General features: G+C 38.4%; 1 protein-coding gene across 1 annotated transcript in view; it reads left to right on the plus strand.

Annotated features, from left to right (window-relative positions):
• LOC103041059 (carbohydrate sulfotransferase 8) overlaps positions 1–20,863 on the plus strand; it is a 416,722-nt gene that overhangs the window by 38,617 nt on the left and 357,242 nt on the right. The window lies entirely within an intron of this gene.

The raw sequence follows: 20,863 nt of genomic DNA on the forward strand, positions 1-20,863 counted from the left end.
ATGCATGTTTTACCATTTAGCGTGTGTAAATTTACTCCTCGTGAGCACATAGACATAACATACATGGTCCGTCACAAACCCTGGAGATATAAGCCAATAGCATTCGCTGAAGGAAGTCACCCTGACCCCACCGTCAAACTGTCAAAACCACCTCTTTTAACATTGAAGCATAAAAACCTCATTCGAGTGTGAACAACTGTGCATTTGAGAGGGAAAAAAAACACCCAAGAGGGAGAAAAATAATGCTTGAGAGCGACACATGCATACAATTCCATTTTTTCGCATGCAAGTTTCACATTTGCACTTACGCAAAATGTTAAAACATGCAGGTTATTTTTTTTCACATGGTGTTTTTGTGCCCTGGCTTTTGACATTGATGCCATAGCTTTGTACATCTCAGCTGAGGAAACTAAAATGTGAAGTTACGCCAGTAGCTTATTTAAGGGAACAGCAATGTTTATTGTTGATGTAAAAGTAGGATTTGTGTCCATATGTGTGTTTAAGGAGCAGTGACATGCTGTGCACACCGCTCCTGCATGGCTAAGATAGGATTTGGCGGCTGACTGTTGACTGTTGTCAGGGTTTTAATCAATCAGTGGCGCACCAGGATAGAAACACACCAGATATTTACCTGAACACACCTTACTTCTTGACCACCACACCCATCAGTGTAGATTTATTAATGCAAGGCATGAAAATAGACTGTTGACGGGGTGTAAGATAACAATGAGCCTTTCACAGGGTGTATGATAGGAGCCCATGACACTTCAAAAAGACCTGGCCTTCTGAATCAGCATTTAGCAGAATGCAGCGTCTTACACACTTCAGGATTGGCCAGTTCACACTCATGAATGCCTCCTCATATGTCTGCAGCCCAGATAAGTAGATGCCACCTCTGGACATGGTTAATATAAAGCATGCATTTTGCACAGTAATGTTTTGTCTGACTTGCCCACTAAAGTTCCCAGGGGCATTTGTGTTTGTAACTCTGTATTGTAGTGCTTAACAAAGGTTTGCTACAATAATCCCCTACCCACGTGCTCCAATCAAAAGGAACAATGAAAAGAAATAGAGGGTTCGGAAGGAAATAGAGGGTTTGAGTATAAAAGGCCTTGATTTGGGTGCCAGTTAGAAAGACTGAATTTAGGAGAGGACAGAGAGAGCAAGCAATTGAGTAAACGTCCTTGTGAGAGTGCTAAACACTGTTAATGCTGTTATTTTCACACTCATGAATGCCATTTCATGTGCTTTTGAGACCAGAGAAGTTGATGCAGCTTCTAGACATGGTTAACGTAAGGCCTCTGGTTTGCACAGTAAGGTTTTAAGTGGTATTTGTGTACATATAACTCTGTACTGTAGTATTTGACAAAGGTTTGCCATAGTAATAGGGAAAAGTACAGCTTGCATGGCTCAAAACGTGCAAAAGATATGGTATTATTATCTTAACGATTTTGCCAATACCTTGTAGAGCCCGATACACTTTAGCAGATTGCTATTTTAAGGGTGCAGCTACTTAAACTTGTCCAATGCTTCCCAGCAGAAGAAACTGAGCTTCTCGTTCACACTGTGAAGGTCTTTTATGGGAACAGCAATGTTATTTTATTTTGGATTCTGTTAAATGTTGATGTAAAGGTAATGACAGTAATGAATGTCTGACTAATGACTGTTTACTTTGTCGACGTTCTGTTCAGTCAGTGACAGGGAAAATATAAGACAGGGCAATAGGTCTAAAAGGCCTAAATTTAGGCCGTTTAGTAGTTTAGAAACATTGCATTTTAAAAGGAGAGAGAGAGAGAGATAGAAAGGGCAGCTAGGTAAACATCCTTGTGTTGCTGACTCCCCCAAAAAGCTGGCCTTCTGAATCAGCATGCAGCATAATTCAGTATCTTACACACTGTTTTACACACAGGATTGGCCATTTCACACACACACACCAATACTATCTGGGTTCAATCCCTTTGTGTTTATTTATTTATTTATTTATTTATTTATTCCTTTCTTCTTGGGTTTACATGCTTTGAATTCCTCTGTTCTGCAATTGGGTTCAACAACCCTCTGGGCTGGAGAGCTGCTAGTCTGTAGCACTCCATCTCATTACACTTCATTTTACAAAACAGATTTTTTTTTTTGTGGCCCGACTCGTAATGGCTTGGAAAATATCTGCCTAACTTAATTGCCAACCCCTGCCATAGGGCTTCTGTTTTGAGCAGTAAAGTTTTAAAGGAGAAATCCGGTGTGAAATGGACTTGGGTTGTAGTGAAACATGATAACGAGTACAAACTTTTGTCTAATAGCCCACCTCCATTTGACCCCAGCATTCCTCAAAACAGCACTTTTATCTGATGCTCCCAACAGGCTTACAATGCTAGTGATAGGGGCATATAATTTCCCATGCAAATAAATCAATATTTTTAACGCCTGTATCAAGCTCAACGCAGCTCCACACTTTATTGGTAGAATTCTGAGGCCCTGATATTGAAAATGAAGCACTGAGAACTGTGGCAGAGCACAGATACAGTAGTTTATTAAAAAGACTGTTTATACACACAGTAACTTCATGTATTCACCAGCTGCCAACACTTGGTCCTGATCATTTGACTGATGAGCACAAATGTAATAAATGTACTAACTGCAAAGTCATGTGAATACTCACATTTGTTTTGAACTAGATTTGGTGCATCAGGATTTGGCAAATATTTAATATATAATATAATATAATATCATGAATTTCCAGAAAATTAATTTTGCAATCTGTTTTTCTATCCTACCGATTTGCTTGCTTGCTCATCAGTCAACTTATCGTGACTTAATTTTGAGATCTTTGCTTAACTAAAGCCCTATTCGGATGGGATTAGTTTCTCAGGAGGTTCTGGGGTAACTTTCTCTTTTATGGGGGTCATCTGTGATTTAATTCCCTTTCGGATCGACTATGTATGTCAAGTTAGTCCCATAGGGATCCATACATTTGAGTTTTGTCTCCTTGCATTTACTAAAATAGCAATTTGTCCACAGCCACGCACCAATAATTACACATTGAGCTCACGTTTCCACAGAGATCCATGTAAAAACAACAGCGAGTGGAAATGGAGGAGCTACTGAAAGTGATATCATGTGATCACTGATCCTCCTTTTTTATTTGAGTTTTATCACTAAGTAAAGTGTGAAATATTTTTTTTTACAGACGTCCCCCTCAGAAAACTAAAATCCCGTCTGAATAGGGCATAAGAGAACTAGCTGACGGTACTGTGTCTATAAATAGTGTTTTTTTAAAATAAACTACTTGTGCACTTTAACAGCTCTCAGTGCCTCATTTTAAATAACAGGGCCCTCAGAGTCTTACCAATAAAGTGTGGAGCTACTTTGAGCTTGATAATGCTCAGTATTATTTTTGAGCTTCTTGATTAGAAATGGCCTTGATTTAGGTGTCATTTAGGAACATAACATCTGGTAAGGGGAGAGAAAAAGAGGAAAAGAGAGACAGAGAAAGAGAGAGAGAGAGAAAGGAAGAGAGAGAGTGCAGCAGCTGGGTAAATGTCCTTGTGTGAGTGCTCTTACCTAAAACTATTGTAATTTAATAATGACACTCCTTAAAAAAAAAGGGCCAGCCTTCTGAATGCAGCGCGTTACACACTTCAGGATCGGCCGTCTCACACTCATGAATCATTCACAGCGCCTCAGAATCCTCGCTGCCAGCCGAGCTGAACTGTCTTTGCTTGTCTTCCCTCCACTTGGCCCGCACCACCCTGTTAAAGCGCTATGTTGTTTGACATGTGGCCCGTGCTGTGGTCCTCAATGGGGCTGGACATACATATTTAATGAAGCGTGTCATCAGGAGAGCGCATTAAGCCGAGTGGACTTCCACAGCGAGAGACGGCCGAGGCTTCACAGAACAAAAATAATACAGGATGTGTGGATATTCACCACACACACACACACACACAGTATCAAAGGTTCCACCTACACTATGCAAACAGTAGAAGTGGACACCTACTCATTCAGCGTTACTGAACATCCTGAAAATCAAGGCTATTAAAACAAGTATGTTGTAACTGTCCCTACTGTCCAGAAAAGATGGATTTCTACTGGATTTCTGGAGCATTGCTGCGAGGATTTGATTGCACAATATGTATGCTATATAACGCATTATACATTTATTCATAATGTACTATGAATACAGGGCAAAATCAGGGTGAAAACCTGTCTACAAACAAAAATACAGAGTAGTAACAATATAATCCACATTATTTATAGTTATATAATTTGGTAACACTTTAATTTAATAAGGGTCACACATAACAGAACTTCCAACACTAATAAACATTATTAAATGGTTAAATAATGCCTCAAATATTTATTTATGGACCCTAGATAAGACATCATTAAACAATACTCAATTTTAATGATTAATAACAGGCAGGATTATTGTCAATGTTCTGCTTGACATTACACCACTAAATCTTGAGGATTTCTATTCAGGCATTGCAAAAAAAAAAACATTCATGTTTGACAAGGAACATCACTGAAAAGCATCATTGTAATTGTAAAAGAACATATAAAAAACAGTCAAGTAAATCTGCTAACATCAAAATATAATGACTAAAATCATAAAATTGGTTCTGTCCTGAACTTCATTTTAAAATCAACATTTTCCTAAATACAAATCAGCTAGTTCACAGCCTTCAAACCTTTAGGTTTCATTATGTTTATGTCTAAAGTGGATTCCGATTCTGTTACTGATCTGGAATTATTAATAGGAGTAGACAGTGAACAGGCAGTGTCCAGCCCAGGTGTCCGGTAGGAGATTTCAAATCCCTCAAATTTTCAGAATTGTGTATTTGTAAAAAAAATTCTGCAGAAAAAAAAAGTTTTGATATCACCGACACCTGTAGAGCGTGCTTGGGACAAGGGACTTTTTAAAAGGGTAAGAATGTTGTAAAAGACATTAGTTTGAACATTAGCTGAAACATTCTTTCATAAACAGGGGTGAGACAATATATCAATATCGCAATCGATAAGTGGCATCAATTATGAATATTTTTATTAAAACATAGGCGCTCCCAAATACTTCCTCCCATACTTTACATGGGGGGGGGGAGGGGGGGGGGGGGAGAATATCGATTGTGAAACTGACACCAATAAATCTATTATTCCTGGATTTTTTTTTTAGAAGTATTTTATCCTCTTCAGTAACGCAGATTCAGTGAAGTATCGTAGAGAATGTTCTTGCAATATATTGAGTATCGCAGGATTATCGCAATACTAATGTGGGCAATGTATTGTGATAAAATTGTATTGTCATATACACTACACTATAAACCCATACGTTGTTTGAACTCAAGTGATTTAAGTCTGTTTTACATAAAATTGGAGATCTCTAAACAATACTCAACTAAACTATTTTGAGTTAGTTGAACATTTGAGGGCACATATACTGTACTATTCAAACTGAGATCTTTGAGTTGGACCAACTTATAATAACTGAGTTTAGACTGTTGCCATTGGCAGCCTCTTTTTCATTGGCTTCTGTCACAATCTATTTGCATACTGGGTGTGTCCAACAGTTTCTGACTAACACTCACCATCAGTGTGTAGTGATTCCCCCTGGGCTACCTTACAAATAAATCAACTTCCCCTTTAGTTTTAATAACTTGATGTTTTAATTTATGCTAACTCAAGTTTTCATTACTCATTACTTAAAACATTGGAGCAAACCAGCTGCCTTAAAAAGTTAAGTAAACTCAACTTATCCGGTCTTACAGTATAACAACAATTAAAAAGTTAAATCAACGTCCCCTTTAGTTGTAATAACTTGATGTTCTAAGTCATGCTAACTAAATTTTTCATTACCCATTATTTAACTTTTTTAAGGCAACTGGTCTCCACCAATTTTTTTAGTAAAGTTAACTTATCCAGGCTTACAGTTTATGATTCCCACCCCCAGTCATAAGTATTTGGGTGGGCTCTACACCTTTTTTTTTTTTTAAGAGATGAATTGACTGGCATATTAAAGTTAAACTGTTAATTATAGAGTCTGTAATAAACTGCACTGAAATTGTTTAACACAATGTAATACTTGAAGGATTATTAACGATCTTAAAACTCACTCCTTAATTCTCCATGTCTGACTGCTTATAAGAGTAAATAACAATTACACACATCCTCCCAGACATTCTGCCGAAAACCAGCGGTGAAGAACATAAGTGACGGAGATAACCCCCTCAGGGCCTTCATTATCATTACCATGAGTAATTATTAAATATTCATTACAGTACATTGTACTACGCTCTCGCTATCAAGGTAAGAGGCTGGATAAGCTGATCTGCGCTACATGTGAAAGAGGGAATGAGGGATTTGAGTCCTGGGGAATGATGTGCTGGTAATTAAGCCGCGGTGTGTGATAGGTGACAGCTCCTCTCTATCATCCAGCCTGAGCTTCTTCAGTGGCTACAGCAGTTACCTGTCTCTCAGGCTCAGATATATATATATATATACATATATATATATATATATATATATATATATATATATATATATATATATATATATATATATATATATATATATAATATATTTCACTCCCCAGCCACCTTTCAGCACTGACTCTGCATGCCCTTCCAGCCCATATGGCAAAGCGTGGAGGATGTTTATGCATAATAAATTAAAGGAATGAGCCATGAGACACCATGCTGTACTGAGATTTTACTATGATGTTACACCATTACTCTGTCATACGTTTATTTCATCCACTTATATTCATCACTTATAATTTTGATTTCCAGAATCAAATCTAATTGATTTTAACTGTTATCTTGGTCCCACTTTATAATAAGTGTCCCTAAGTACTATGTAGTTACACTGTAACAATCCAAGTAACTACAGTGTAACTACTGATGAAGTACACACTATTACAGATTAACTACCGAGGTACAGGTTATGTAATTACACATGTGTATTAAGGTTAATTTTGACTTGTGTAAGTACACATGTGTACCAGGGTGAGTGTATTACACAAGTAATAGAGCAAGTGTACTTACACATGTGTAATAGTGTGTGTAGTAGACAATAGCTGTTGAATAATTTATACTTCATACTTATTAATTAACCTTAATACACATGTGTAATTACATAACCTGTTCCTCTGTAGTCAATCTGTAATAGTGTGTACTTCATCAGTAGTTACACTGTAGTTACTTGGATTGTTACAGTGTAACTACATAGTACTTAGGGACACTTATTATAAAGTGGGACCGTTATCTTAGCTACAGGCTAACTGTAGAAAGGTGTAGAAAACATGTACAGTGCTTTTGCTGGCTTAGAGCAGAATAATGTGAGGCTCCGCCCCTACCCATATGTTCCAGTGACAAGTCATCCCAATTTTCATCTCATTACAGGTGGCTTGTAATTGTTATTTACTCATTTATTTACTATTTGAGCTTTATGATTATATTTTCACATTGGGTTTATTCATTTATTAATAATGCTGTTCTTAATTCTTAATTACCATCTAATAACCTTGTTGCTAAAATGTTCTGTATTGTAGATTAATGCTAAAGTCATCCAAATTCTGGTGTGAAGTCTCCTTATTTAAAAAAAAAAAAACCTTTACAGGGTTGAATGTCTGTAAACTGGAAGCTTAGTATTATGTACTGACTCTAGTGTGTATTAGTTTCTCATTATGAATCGGTATTTTATTTGACTTTGTAACAGTTGCATACCCAGTTAACACTTTTTCGGTAAGTAGAGTGTTTTCTGAACATTAAAATGAACTTAAAACATTCTCAAGGCCCTATTTTAGCTATAAATATATATATATATATATATATATATATATATATATATATATATATATATATATATATATATATATATATATATATATGGGTGAGCTGTCTAACACGCACCATGCTGCTCGATTAAGGCCGTCTCATTGTATCTTTGCTATTGTAACGACAGGAAAAGTATGCCTTGCACGGCTGAAATCCCGTTAATAAAGGCATGTACTACTTCTCTTATCTAATCATGAGAATCAGGTGAGCTCTGACTTTGGCGGATTGCTATTTTAAGGGCGCAGCTACCTTGACGTGTCCAGCTCTTCTCAGCAGAGGAAACTGACCTTCTTTTTTTATTCTGTTTACTGTTGATGTAAAAGTTTGCATAGCTGCCAACAAGCACTTGCTATGGGTTTACCTAAGGTTGCTTTCTGTCAGTGGTGCACCTGTTTTTGTTTTTGATTTTTGCCAAGATAGCAATACACCAAAAATTTACCTGAACACACTTTATTTTGGTCTGCACCTTGCTAATCGGCATAGATATATATTTATTCAGAAGCACCGTTGCTATATTAATGACAGTGTGAGGTGGACGGCACGGAAATAGACTGTGTGCTGGGTATAAGATAGCAATGAGCATTGTGATGCTTTACGCAGGGTGTAATATAGGCCCTGAATCTGTCAATCTTTCTGTTTTTAGATTTTTTAAAATTTATTTAGCTTTTATGGTAAGGTCACTGCAGCGGCATTTGTGTTGTTGTTACTTTTAGCATTTCTATAACATTAGCATATAACTTGCTTGGAACTTTATGTAAGAAAAGTTCTAATAATGCAAACCAAAATTATGTCACAGGTTCTCAGAAAGTTTATGGAAAATTTTCTCTGTAATATCACAGGCTAACCTTAATGAAACCTTTTCAAAACTTCACCAAATGTTCTTGTAATGTTCTCTGTTAGCTGAGTAGATTTTTTAAAGCTTTTGCGTGAGCTTCTCTCATGGTTCCTTTTCTCTCATCCAAGTTTGAGTCTCAGCTTTTGGAGAAGTTCTGAGTTTGCCCCTGTCAAACAGAAAAAAAAAAAAACTAAAAACGTTCCCCAGTTTCAGACGCCGCCTCCCTCCCCCTCACCGGGACCATCTTCCTCCATCAGAGAGCGCCTGACGCAGTCCTTTGCTCCGCTGTTGTGAGGCCTGTTGGGCATCTGCTGGATACAGCGAGCAATGAAATCTGTACACAAAAGAACAGCTCTTGATGTTTCGCCACAAATAATTCATCAGGAAAAGACACTGCGAGACACCTGGGGATTTTTTACCGTATCAATATTTCACAGCCACTCCGAGCGAGGCCTTTTCTGTTCTCAAACGCTCTTTAATGAAAGATTTCGGCGGTCTCGGCGGGGATGACTCCTCTCTGCCGGCTCAAGGTTAGCGGCTCCAGGCCTGGCGAGATGGCCATCACGCATCGGCTGTGAGGCGTGGGTCAATTTCATAAACACGAGAATGAATGGCCTTCAAGTGAAGCCCGCTTTTATTATTTCTTTCTTTTTTTTCTTCCTGAGCTCGGAGGCACCATTAGAGGCAGCTCGGAGTGGCGTGAAGGATGGATAGAATATCGGGCCGTTTTGGATGGAAGTGTTTCGGCAGCCAAAGAAGGATGGAGTAGAGGAGAAGTGACATGTGCAGCGGGGAGAATAGAGTCAGGCTTCATTTCCCCAAAGTACAGCGCCATTAATATCATTTCAAAGTGAACGTTTGGCCCGAAATCAAATCCGCAGTTTCCCTCACTTACCCAGAGTGCAGCTGATCAGCGAGTCAGTGATGAGTTTGTTTTCTAAAGTTCACTATTTTATTTTTGTTCTGGAGCTGTGAGGCTACTGTAGTTAACAAGTAACATAGAGTAAGTATGGGGCCTATTTAGAGTGCAGAGTCTGTGTGTCTTTGCTATCATAACGACGGGAGAAGTATGCCTCGTGCAGCTCATAAAACACACAACACAACTGCAATCATTAATCATAGGTGTGTTTTGGGCATATCATGAAATAAACCAATCAGTGTATCTCTTACCTCATATATTTCCTATAAAAGCCAGGTGTGCTCTAATTGGTGATTTGATTGGTGGATTGCTATTTTAATGGTGCAGCACTTCAGCACTTCTCAGCAGAGGAAACTGACCGGATTGTTCACACTGTAAAAAAAAAAAGAGTAAGCAGGTAATTTATGGGAACAGCAATTGTATTTTATTTTGTATTCTCTTTATTGTTGATATAAAACACATTGAGTTCTTGCTGCGCACCATGGTTGCCAACATAGCTACATGTATGAACGTCTGACTGATGACTGCTGTCAGGGTTTAAATCAGTCACTGGCGAACCTGTGTTTTTTGCTGCCACCAAGATAGCAATGCACCAGAAATGTACCTGAACACACCTCACTACCATTAATTGTAACTAAAGGGTATTGTTTTTCTAGTCTTTAATTTCACTCTACAATGTAGAAAATAAATTAAATAAAGAAATAAATAGAGGAAGAAAAAAACATTGAATGGGAAGGGTTGTCCAAACTTTAGACTGGTACGGTACAGCCGCATGGCTTAGTAAAATAATGCCAGTAACATAAGAGTAGAATCTGGAGCAGATAAATACTGTATGATGTATGTCTATTGCTTTGCCACCTCGACTAATGGTAACTGTGGATTAGAGGGGTATAAAGAAGAAACAAAACAGAACAAATTCCAGAACTTTTGAATTCCCTTAATTTCAGAAGAAACTATGAATAAGCAGGTGTCCCAACACTTTTGTCCATATTTTAGGATTGACACAATCCTGACTCTATGTCTAAATCACCACACAGTTAAACCAGCCTGGAGATTCATTGCAGAAAAAACAGCAGAAACACTTATATTAAAAAGACAAGATTGTACTTCTGCGAGATACAAAACATGCAGAGCTACAGTCTGTTGTTATTGTAGCACCTGTGTTGTTGTGGTGTGTTATCCAGCTTCAGCAGCACGTCTGAGTGAGCTCCACAGTTAGAAAGAGTGAATTAGAATGAGCTGAGGTGAGCAGCTTGAAGGAGTAGCTTTGTCTTAGTCTTAGCATTACCAAGCAAAGTGCTGTTTTGCTCTTGTTTTATACTGTTTATTACACTCTGAGTAAAGTTTTAGCATCATGTGATGGAACTACTACATGTGATGGCAGGTATATGGCAGGGGTCGGCAATAGGCGGCACACGGGCCAGATGTGGCTCACAAGCATGAAACATCTGGCCTGTGAGGTTGTTTGAACTATAATGAACGATAATGAAATAAAATAATAATAAATTGTTCTCTGGTGAGCTTTTGTTTACGTATCTCCCCTCTCTCTCTGTCTCCGCCCGTTCTTGCTTTTGAACCCGTTCTCGCTTTTTCGCCTGTTCTTGAGCTCCCTATCTCCTTATAAGGGCGTTTTTCCCTGGCTGGGTCCCAATTCTCTAGCCGGGGCGGCAATAGTGTTTTGGACCGCGAACCTGACGACACGGGTTGGATCCTGCGTGAGGAGGGTTCTTGGGTTTACCTGCTTTGAGATCAACTGTTCTGCAATTGGGTTCAACAACCCTCTGGGCTGGAGAGCTACTGGTCTGTAGCACTCCATCCCATTACACTTCATTTTACAAAACAGATTTTTTGTTTGGCGGCCCGACTCGTAATGGCTTATAAAATATTTAATTTTTTTTTTCACATCCCCCAGTTTAAAAAGAATTTTTAAAAAATGTGAAAAACTGCCTCATGCCTATGATGAGAAAATGTATCTTATCATATCTCGAGTATATCATGGCTCTCTATTTTTCTTTCTTTTTTTTTTAGAAATGCAGGAGTTTGGTCTTAACATCATGTAACCCGACAGCAAACACTAGTGTGTGTGTATTTTCTCTGTGTTTACAGTGTGGTAATCTGTATTGAGTGCAGCAGAAGGACATGACCACCCTTGAATGTGACTGGCTGATTAACGGTGTTCACAGGGGGTGTGTGGTGATCTTGGAACGTGTCTAAGCTGCTCTACATGAATGTAATACAATACCTACTCAAGTGTTTGGAAGCAAATCCCATTTGTTTGATATCCGTATATATTGATATATGTATATATGTATAAAATGACAGTTTCCTGCTTGTAAAGTACACAGTGTTTAAAAACTCCAGCAGCACTGCTGTCGGATTAACGCGTACCAGCACAACACAGACTAAAACACCAACATTATGTCTAGAAATGCTGCTCATATGTTGGTAAGACAGCAAATCCAAACGCACACTTGACTTAATATGATGTAAAACAGTGTCTTTGCTATCATAACAACATGAAAAGTACACCTTGCGTACAGGTGCGCTCTGACTTTAGTGCATTGCTGTTTTAGGGATGCAGCTACGCTAACTTATACTGCTTATTGTTGATGTAAAAGTTTGGAAAGCTGCCAACAGGCACTCACTATGGGTTTGTGCACTGCTGGAAGTTCATGTTTGCATAACAAGCGGAGGTGTACATGCGTTGGGTATACACCTGTGTTGACCATTCACTGCCAAGATAGCAATGATCGTCTGACTTATTATGTCTGTCTATGTTGTTTTCAGTCAGTGGTGCATCTGTGTTTTTTTCAATTGCCAAGATAGCAATACACCACAAATTTACCTGTTACCGCATTGTAGTTCTTTTACATCTTTTTTGGTACCAATAGAAATAGAAAAGAATATCTTACCAAATCTGCAATTTGAGCATACAGTACATGTTTAAATATGCCATGTGTCAAAATAATGGTCCATCCAATAATCATTTTTTAATCAAGAGTCAGTAGGTCAGGGGCTAAATTTATAATACTGTCAAATAGTAGAACCAGACAGAAAAAATCCTAATTCATTTATTTTTTAAATATTGATTAAAGAGACAGAAAACTGTTAAAATGTAAAAAAATTTAACATTTTAAAAATTTTATATTTTAGCATTTAACAGCCAAACAAATTCAGAATAAAAATATAGACTCAATAATACAACTCCATAACAAGCTTAAACAACAATGCAATATTTATAACCTTTATTAATAAGACATTAATTTAATCAATAATCAACTGGGGATAAGCGCTGAATTGTGGAAATTAGTTCAGTGAAGTTAGCCTGGTTTTGAAAAGCTATTCAAAAATTATTTTGAACTTATAATTAATCGACACTAATTAAGAAATTATTAATCATTATAATTATTTAAACTATTTAAACTTAATTTATTCTTAAGCATTAAAATATTGAAATGTTTAATAATATCTTAACTGGTGTCAGTTCATCGTTATTTAGAAATTGCTGAAACATTTAACAATGTTTTTTTTTTTACTGTTGTAGGTACTGTTATTTGTTACCCTTCATATAAAGTGTTACCATTAAAAATAATATGTACAAATATAAAAAATATTTACATCAAATGTCCATAAATTGTGTAAAATTTTTGATATTATGTAGTTTTTTTTTATATTGAGAATGTAATAAACAGTCTGAATTAAACTGTCCTCCAAACTCCAGCTTTCCACACTGTATAAGATTTATCTTTCAGCTGCTTGGCAGATATCCCCCTTCCCTTCCTGTTTTATCAGAGATATCTCTGGCAAATGGGACCCGGCATTACCGGACCCCTCCTGTGACCCTCCTGGCCGCTCTTGCGCCCATTAAGACCGACATGCAGGTTAACAAGGCCCAGCAGAGAATAGCCCATCCCTATCTCCTGGCTCCGGCTCAACAGGCCTTTTAAGGCCAGAGTAATCCATTACAGTCATCATGCTCCTCTACAGTCCAAATTACCCCATTTAAAAGGTCTGTGATGAGGGGCTGAGAGGTTCTTGTCGGCTGCGGCACTAAAAAGATTACGATAACATGATGTTACAGCCAGAGTGCTCCTGACACAATGAATTATCATATAGCTATGATAATGTGATAATGATAGGTGTGAATACAGATGATCAATTAAGAACTTAAGTGATGGTATAGGTATATATATATATGTATATGTATGTGTGTGTGTGTGTGTGTTTGATCTGATTTTGCTATTTAAGGGTATATGTTTGTTTTTATTCTGTCAACTTTCTGTCATCTTTATGCATCTTGGCATGTTCTCCTCCACCAGTCTTACACACTGCTTTTGGATAACTTTATACTGCTTTACTCCTGGTGCAAAAATTCAAGCAGTTCAGTTTGATTTGTTGGCTTGTGATCGTCCATCTTCCTCTTGATTATATTCCAGAGATTTTCAATTTTGTAAAATCAAGGAAAAACATCATCATTAAGTGGTCTCAATATTTTTAAAGTTGCACAATATTTTGCTGGACCGTCTTTAGCTTTGGTTGCAGCACACATTCGATAAGCTTCTGCAGATTTATTTCAATCCAGTATTGCATTAATTGCTTTTAAGTACCACATTAAGCTTTGATGACACGCTCTTGTGGTCCTATTTCAGTGATTTTCTTCAATTGTGCATCATGCAGCTTGATTTAGGGTGTGTCAGTGTGTCTTTGCTATCGAAACAATGGGCAAAGTACACCTTGCATGGCTCAAAACATGCAAAAGGCATGTACTAATTATCTTAATTAATCATGGGTGTGTTTTGGGCGTAACATGAAAAAAAAACCAATCATTTTTTATCAACGTAGCGCCTCTGCACTTCTCAGAAGTGGAAACTGATTTTTTCGTGTAATAGTTGGGTTTGTGCACTGCTGTGTGTCCCTGTATGTGTGTGTTTAATGAGTAGAGGTGTGTACATATGTGCAGAGCGTGCCAAGACAGCAATGAACATCTGACGTCTGACTGCAGACTGTTGTCAGGGTTCAAAGCAGTCAGTGGCGCATCTGTGTTTTCTGTTACCAAGGTAGCAATACGCCAGAAATTTATCTGAACACCCCCCCACTTCCAGACCACCACACACATAAGTGCAGAAATATTCATAAGCACTGTTGTTATATAAACACAGCAGGAGATGCAAGATGTAAAAATAGACTGTTGTCTGTCTGCGTGGTGTAAGATAGCAACGAACATCGAAACACACCTTGCACAGGGTGTAAAATGTGTCCCCTGATATTTTCTCAGTGTCTTCATGAGTTAGAGTTCTCAACATCTTAAAGGAGTTTCTGGAGGTGCTGAACAATAGTTCAACATGCTGTGAAGCTCCAGCTCATCCCAAATCACCATCTCAGTTCATCAGGTTTATATCAGGAGATTAATTTGAGGAAAAACACTTTTTTTGCTGTTTACTACTGAATTCCATATGTGTACCTTAATAGTTTTCATGTCTTTAATATTAATCTACAATGTAGCAAATAAATTAAATAAAGAAATAAAGAAAGAAAAGAAACATTGAATGAAAAGGTGTGTCTAAACATTTAATTGGAACTGTCTATGCATATGATATATATTACTGTATATTTAACACTTATAACATAATAAAATAGTTGATATGACTTTGCCGACTGTTAAAAAAAAGTGCAGTATTTTCATTTTCATTCTTTTCTCGTGTTTGTAATTATTTATCTGGCATCAGACACTGCTTTTTAGGGAAGAACGAGCTTCACTTGGAAGGACACTCGTCCCCAGGCACACACACACACACGCGCAGGCAGCATCCTTGGATTAAAGCGATGTGCATTTCTGAGAAACGTTCAATAGCACACGCAGCTGGAACAAACTCGACACGCAAGGACCACCAGATCAAAAAGAAAAAGAAAAAAAAAAAAAAACAGAAAAAAAACTGCAGCAGTTCCTCCGGGTGTGTGCACCAGGTGACCTGAGTGGAGTGACGGTGACATCACTATGAATGGTAAATCAGAGGAGAGCCACTCTGTTAGGCTGCTAATGCAAGATAGATGTATCCTTGCAGGCCTGGATGTTTTATTTATGCTGCGCTGCTTAAAATCTGTACCGTCCACTTGACACACACAGACACACAGACACACTCAAACACACACACATGCACACACACACTCACACACAGGGATTATGAGTTTTATGACAAAAGGCACTGTACTCCACGCTGGGCCACAGGTTTCAGTACTCAGTGCACCAAGTGTCCACTGGTTGGTAGCTGGTTGTGTATATATACAGTACCTGTCAAAATTTTGGTCCTTTCTTAAATTCAGATTTTTTTTTTAATTATTTAATTTTTTTTCTGCATTGTAGATTATTACTAAAGCCATGCTTAATACTGAAGTCATTTAATAAACTGGTGTTAAACAAACCAGAAAATGATTTATATTTTAAGTTCTTCAAAGTTAGATGACAGTTTTGCACATTTTGACTGGATTTTCTCAGTCAGCTTTAAAAGGTGGAATTTAGGCTTTCAGTTAACAGCTGTGCTGAACTTGTCAAGAACTAGTATACTATGAAACAAAATGCGAAGAACTTTCAAAATATCCTCAAGTGCAGTTGCAAAGACCATCAAAAATGTTATGATGAAACTGGCTCTCATCAGGACCAACCCAATTAAGGAAAAACAAGAGTTCCTCTGTTGCACAGGATAAGTTCAGCCTCAGAAATGAAGTTAACAAACAACACCCCAGATAAGAGTATTTTGGTTTGTTTAAAACTGTTATAAAGTTACTACATAATTCCTTGTGTGTTCCTTCATAGTCTGGATCACTTCAGTACTCATTTACTATGGTACTGTATTCCGTATTAACTATATACTTAATATAGTAGATTAGTCAGGATATTGCACAACATATCGATGTAATTACTGATCACTGTTGCCACTGCAAAAGTTTTTATGTCTCTCAGGTTTTCTAACATGATAAATTCTGTTCCAGATGTGAGTAGCTCCTTCTTTTTCATTTTGCCATGCATTATGGGATAGTGTCCATTGAAACCATACTTCAAGACTGTCTGTCCCTATATGTCCCATTGTTTGTGGGTGACTGACATAAATGTGCAAATGCACACAAATACAGCCTGTCTATTCTCTGTAGAGAAGCTCTGCCAATGAATAAAGACTCTCTGGAGAAGAGAACACACCTGAACCTGTTGGCACCATGTTTAATACCAGGCTTGAGCTATAAGGGTATATGTAGCCCCCCAGTATTGAGCTGTGGAGCAGTGGATTTGTGTTTTCTGGAATGATGGAGCTCCATCCAGTAATTTTGAGATGAGTTGGGGAGTTGGGAACGATCATAGGATATTCTGACTCCACTAACAGCATGGTTTTGTTGCTGAAGGCAAACATATCCTCACATATAGTTCCAAAGTCTGGTAGAAATCCTTTCCTGGACCAAGACAAGTCCTATACAAGGTTCTCTCATATCCCTGCATCTCTCTCCTCCCTCTCTCTCTCTCTTTTCTCAGTGTCATAATGCAGTGTAGGTGGTTTGGTGCATGATGGGACTGGCTGTAGTCCAGCAACCTGTAATTTGGAAATCCCCTTTTCTCTATTGTACTATCTCTCCCCCACAACCCTCAGCCTGGCACAGCCAATCAGCAGCCAATAGAAAATAAACAACAACCACCACGACGCTGCCAAACACATACACACACACACACACACAGACACACACACACGCACGCACACCAGCAGCAGCCATCTCCTAATTCAAATAACGCTATATAATATTGTTTGTATATATCAGAGTGAATGGTGGGGGTGAGGTGTGTGTGTGTGTGTGTGTGTGTGTGTTATTGCATTAATGCCTGGCGGCGCTGTCTCTGGGGGTCCGGGTACAGAAGAGCGGGGGTGGGCTTTTTTTAAGGTTCCTCATCTCTTCCTGCATTATTCAGTGTTTTCTCACTGCAGCTTTACATCAAATCAATATCAGGATATAAAATTAAATGGAGGAGATAGACCATGATTGGCCACTTTATTAGAAACTCCTGCCTTGTACTTTTACTTACTGGACACTTTATTGGAAATCCTTTGCCTTCACTTTTATTCACTGGCAACGTGATTTTAAACACCTACCATGTACTTTCACGGACTGGCCACTTTATTAGAAACACCTATCTTATACATACACTCACTGGGGACTTTATTAGAAAAATCCTTCAATGTACTTCCACTCACTGGCCACTTTATTAGAAACAACTGACTTGTACTTTCAGTCACACCCTGGTCACTTTATTGGAAACTCCTTCCTCACAGTAGCTCTTTCTGGCATTTATAGGAAATTTCTATTCTTTACTTTTACTCACTGGCCACTTTATTACACTTCTTGGCCACTTTAGTAGAACCCCCTACCTTCTATTTTGATTCTCTGGCCAATTTATTAGAAACACCTTACTTCAGTCACACACTGGTCTCTTTATTAGAAACACTTGTCTTATACTTCCACTCATTGGCCACTTTATAAGAAACACCTGACTTGTACTTTAAGTCACACACTGGTCACTTTATTGGAAACACCTTCCTTGCAGTAGCTATTTCTGGCATTTATAGAACAATTCTATCATGGACTTTCACTCACTGGCCACTTTATTAGAAACACTTACCTCCCAAATCCACTCGCTGGTTTGTTAAGAACACATGGGCATACCCCATACAGTAGTTACTGCTTTATTAGAAACCCCTATGTTCAGCTTCCACTTACTGGCCACTTTATTAGAAACACCTACCTTCTACTTTGATTTTCTAGCAACTTTTTGTAAACACCTATCTTACACATCCACTCATTTGGGATTTATTAAAGTCCCTCCACTGTACTTCCACTCACTGGCCACTTTATAAAAATGTGGCCAGTGTGTGATCTGATCTTCATCCAAGGCATGGGTGTTGACACATATAATGTTCCTAACAACAACAAAAAAAAGTATGATCTTTCCAGGCATTATTGAACACACTCATTAAACACTCGAAGTGGTAGTGGAAAAGTAAGTGAACCCTTGGAATTAATAGCTAGATGATCACCCCTGCCAGAAATAACCTCAAGCCGGCACTTCCTGTGGCTGTGGATCAGACCTGCACATCGTCACACTTTTCAAGTCAACTAATAGCATTTGAGATCTGGGGTTTGGGCCACTCCAAAGGGCGAATTTTGTTTTTTTTTCTTAAGACATTCTGTTGTAGACTTTCTCCTGTGTTTTGGGTCATTGTCCTGTTGCATTACCCAACTCCTCTTAATGGCTGTAAGCTGACCAGATGAATTGATGTGGACAACCATGAAACTCCAAAGGGTTCACCTACGTCTTCTTGACAATGTATACATCCACTCATTTCTCTTCATTATACTTCCACTCACTGGCCACTTTACTTGAAACACTTGCTTCCCTTTTCCACTCACACATACATTGTACTCCTACTAATTAGCCACTTTATTTTCAGTTTTTCTTCATGCGCTTACACAGTTCCATTAGTCTTAAGAATGTAAAGGACTTTAATGTTATATAGAGATTCTATACACCTTATCCTAGATCTGTACATTCAAGCAAAAAGCCTTACTAATATGTATAGGGCTGGATCTTTGGAGAGCTGCAGTTTTGACAACATCTGCTATAAAATATGCTTCATAAATCAAAGTGAATTGGACTAAATTGAATTTCCAGGAGAGTTAATTATGAATGTTCCATATTTAGTGTACACTGTGAGCCTGAGATCCAGCAGGATGAAATCCAGTCCTGTTCTCTTTCACGTACTCGTATCTCAGCCCAATCCATCCCCCGCAATCACGATATAAAATATGGTCACGTATCTGGCCAGCTGTGCCGCTGGGGAAAGAATAATAGCTTTAAGCAAAGATTTTTGAATAACTGCATATTTGCAGTAATGGCTTTTAGCGCAGATGGTGGTAAACATACGTTGAGACCCTATGCCGGATCAAATGTTCTCAGAATCCAATCACCTTGCAACGGTCCCTGTTTTGCCCCGCTGTGTCCCGATGAGCTGACGCTCACTCTGCTGAGCCGGTACCTCTGTCTCTTTAATGCTGTTTGAATTCAGAAGAAAGATTTCCATTTCGTCAAATAATCTCTCATTTAGAAATCTGATAGCGGGCGAGCAAATCCGCACAGACGCGCAAAGAAACGTATCTGATTTGTCATTTCCCTAAATAATAAATCCAAATAGCTTTACCCAGACTCTTTCTGAGGCCCGACTGCATGGAATGTTAAGTAGCACCAGTGCGCTGCTGAATTGCAGAACTGCTTACTCCTGAAGGACGCAGGTAGGCAGTGCCAAAACACAAAGCACTGCCACAAATCAGGCCTGAAGGTACAAGTGCTGTTACTAAGTGGTGCACAATGAACACAAAATGCCATGACATGCCAAGCAGCTTGGGTATTTTTTCAGTTGAACAGTGTAACCAGACATAGTAAGAATTTATCCAGTCAAAACACAAACAACCACCACGTTTCTTTCTTTCTCAGCATTGGCTGGTGTAGAGTTATAGAGACAATGTAGAAAATCCAGTGATGCATAATTTACATCATTTTACAATTACATTCTTTATCCCATCATACCAGACCTGTTTCTGACCATCCAGACATCCATTTGACTGGACATATTGTGCTTGTGGAACAGTATTAGAAATGGGGGTTTGTATACTATGTACCTACAGATTGTAAGCTATAGTTTGTAACTGAACACCTGTATTGCACAGCTATGAAGTAGGCCTACTGTATGTGTTTGTGTCATGCAGCTTGTCATCAGCTGCCGGAGCCCTGAGAGAGCACAATTGGTCTTGCTCTTTGTAGGTGGGTATAAGGCGCTCTTTCCGTCATCATTCCTAAGGGTGATGTCGATCAGCACAAGGCATCTGTAAGCTGATGTATCAGAACCGAGTCGCTGTGCTTTCCTCCAGGTGTGCTGTGATGTTACTCGGTAATGCTGCATCAGCAGAAGTTCGAAACGAGGTGGTGGCTGACTGACTTCACATGTATCGGAGGAGGCATGTTCTAGTCTTCATCACCCTCCTGGTTTTGAGGCATCACTAGTGATGGGAGATATACAGTAGCAGCCGAATGGATGGGAAATTGGCCAGATAAATTAGAAAAAAAAAACAGGAGAAAATCTGAGGAGTCTGAGGCTGTGATATACAGTACAAGTTGTACCGACTGAAACTGCTGTAGGTTGGAAAATCGCTGGAATATTCCTTTCATTTAAAAGTGTTTACATCTATATTGGG

Source organism: Astyanax mexicanus, chromosome 9 (genome assembly GCF_023375975.1).
Source record: "Astyanax mexicanus isolate ESR-SI-001 chromosome 9, AstMex3_surface, whole genome shotgun sequence".
Lineage (NCBI taxonomy): Eukaryota > Metazoa > Chordata > Actinopteri > Characiformes > Acestrorhamphidae > Astyanax > Astyanax mexicanus.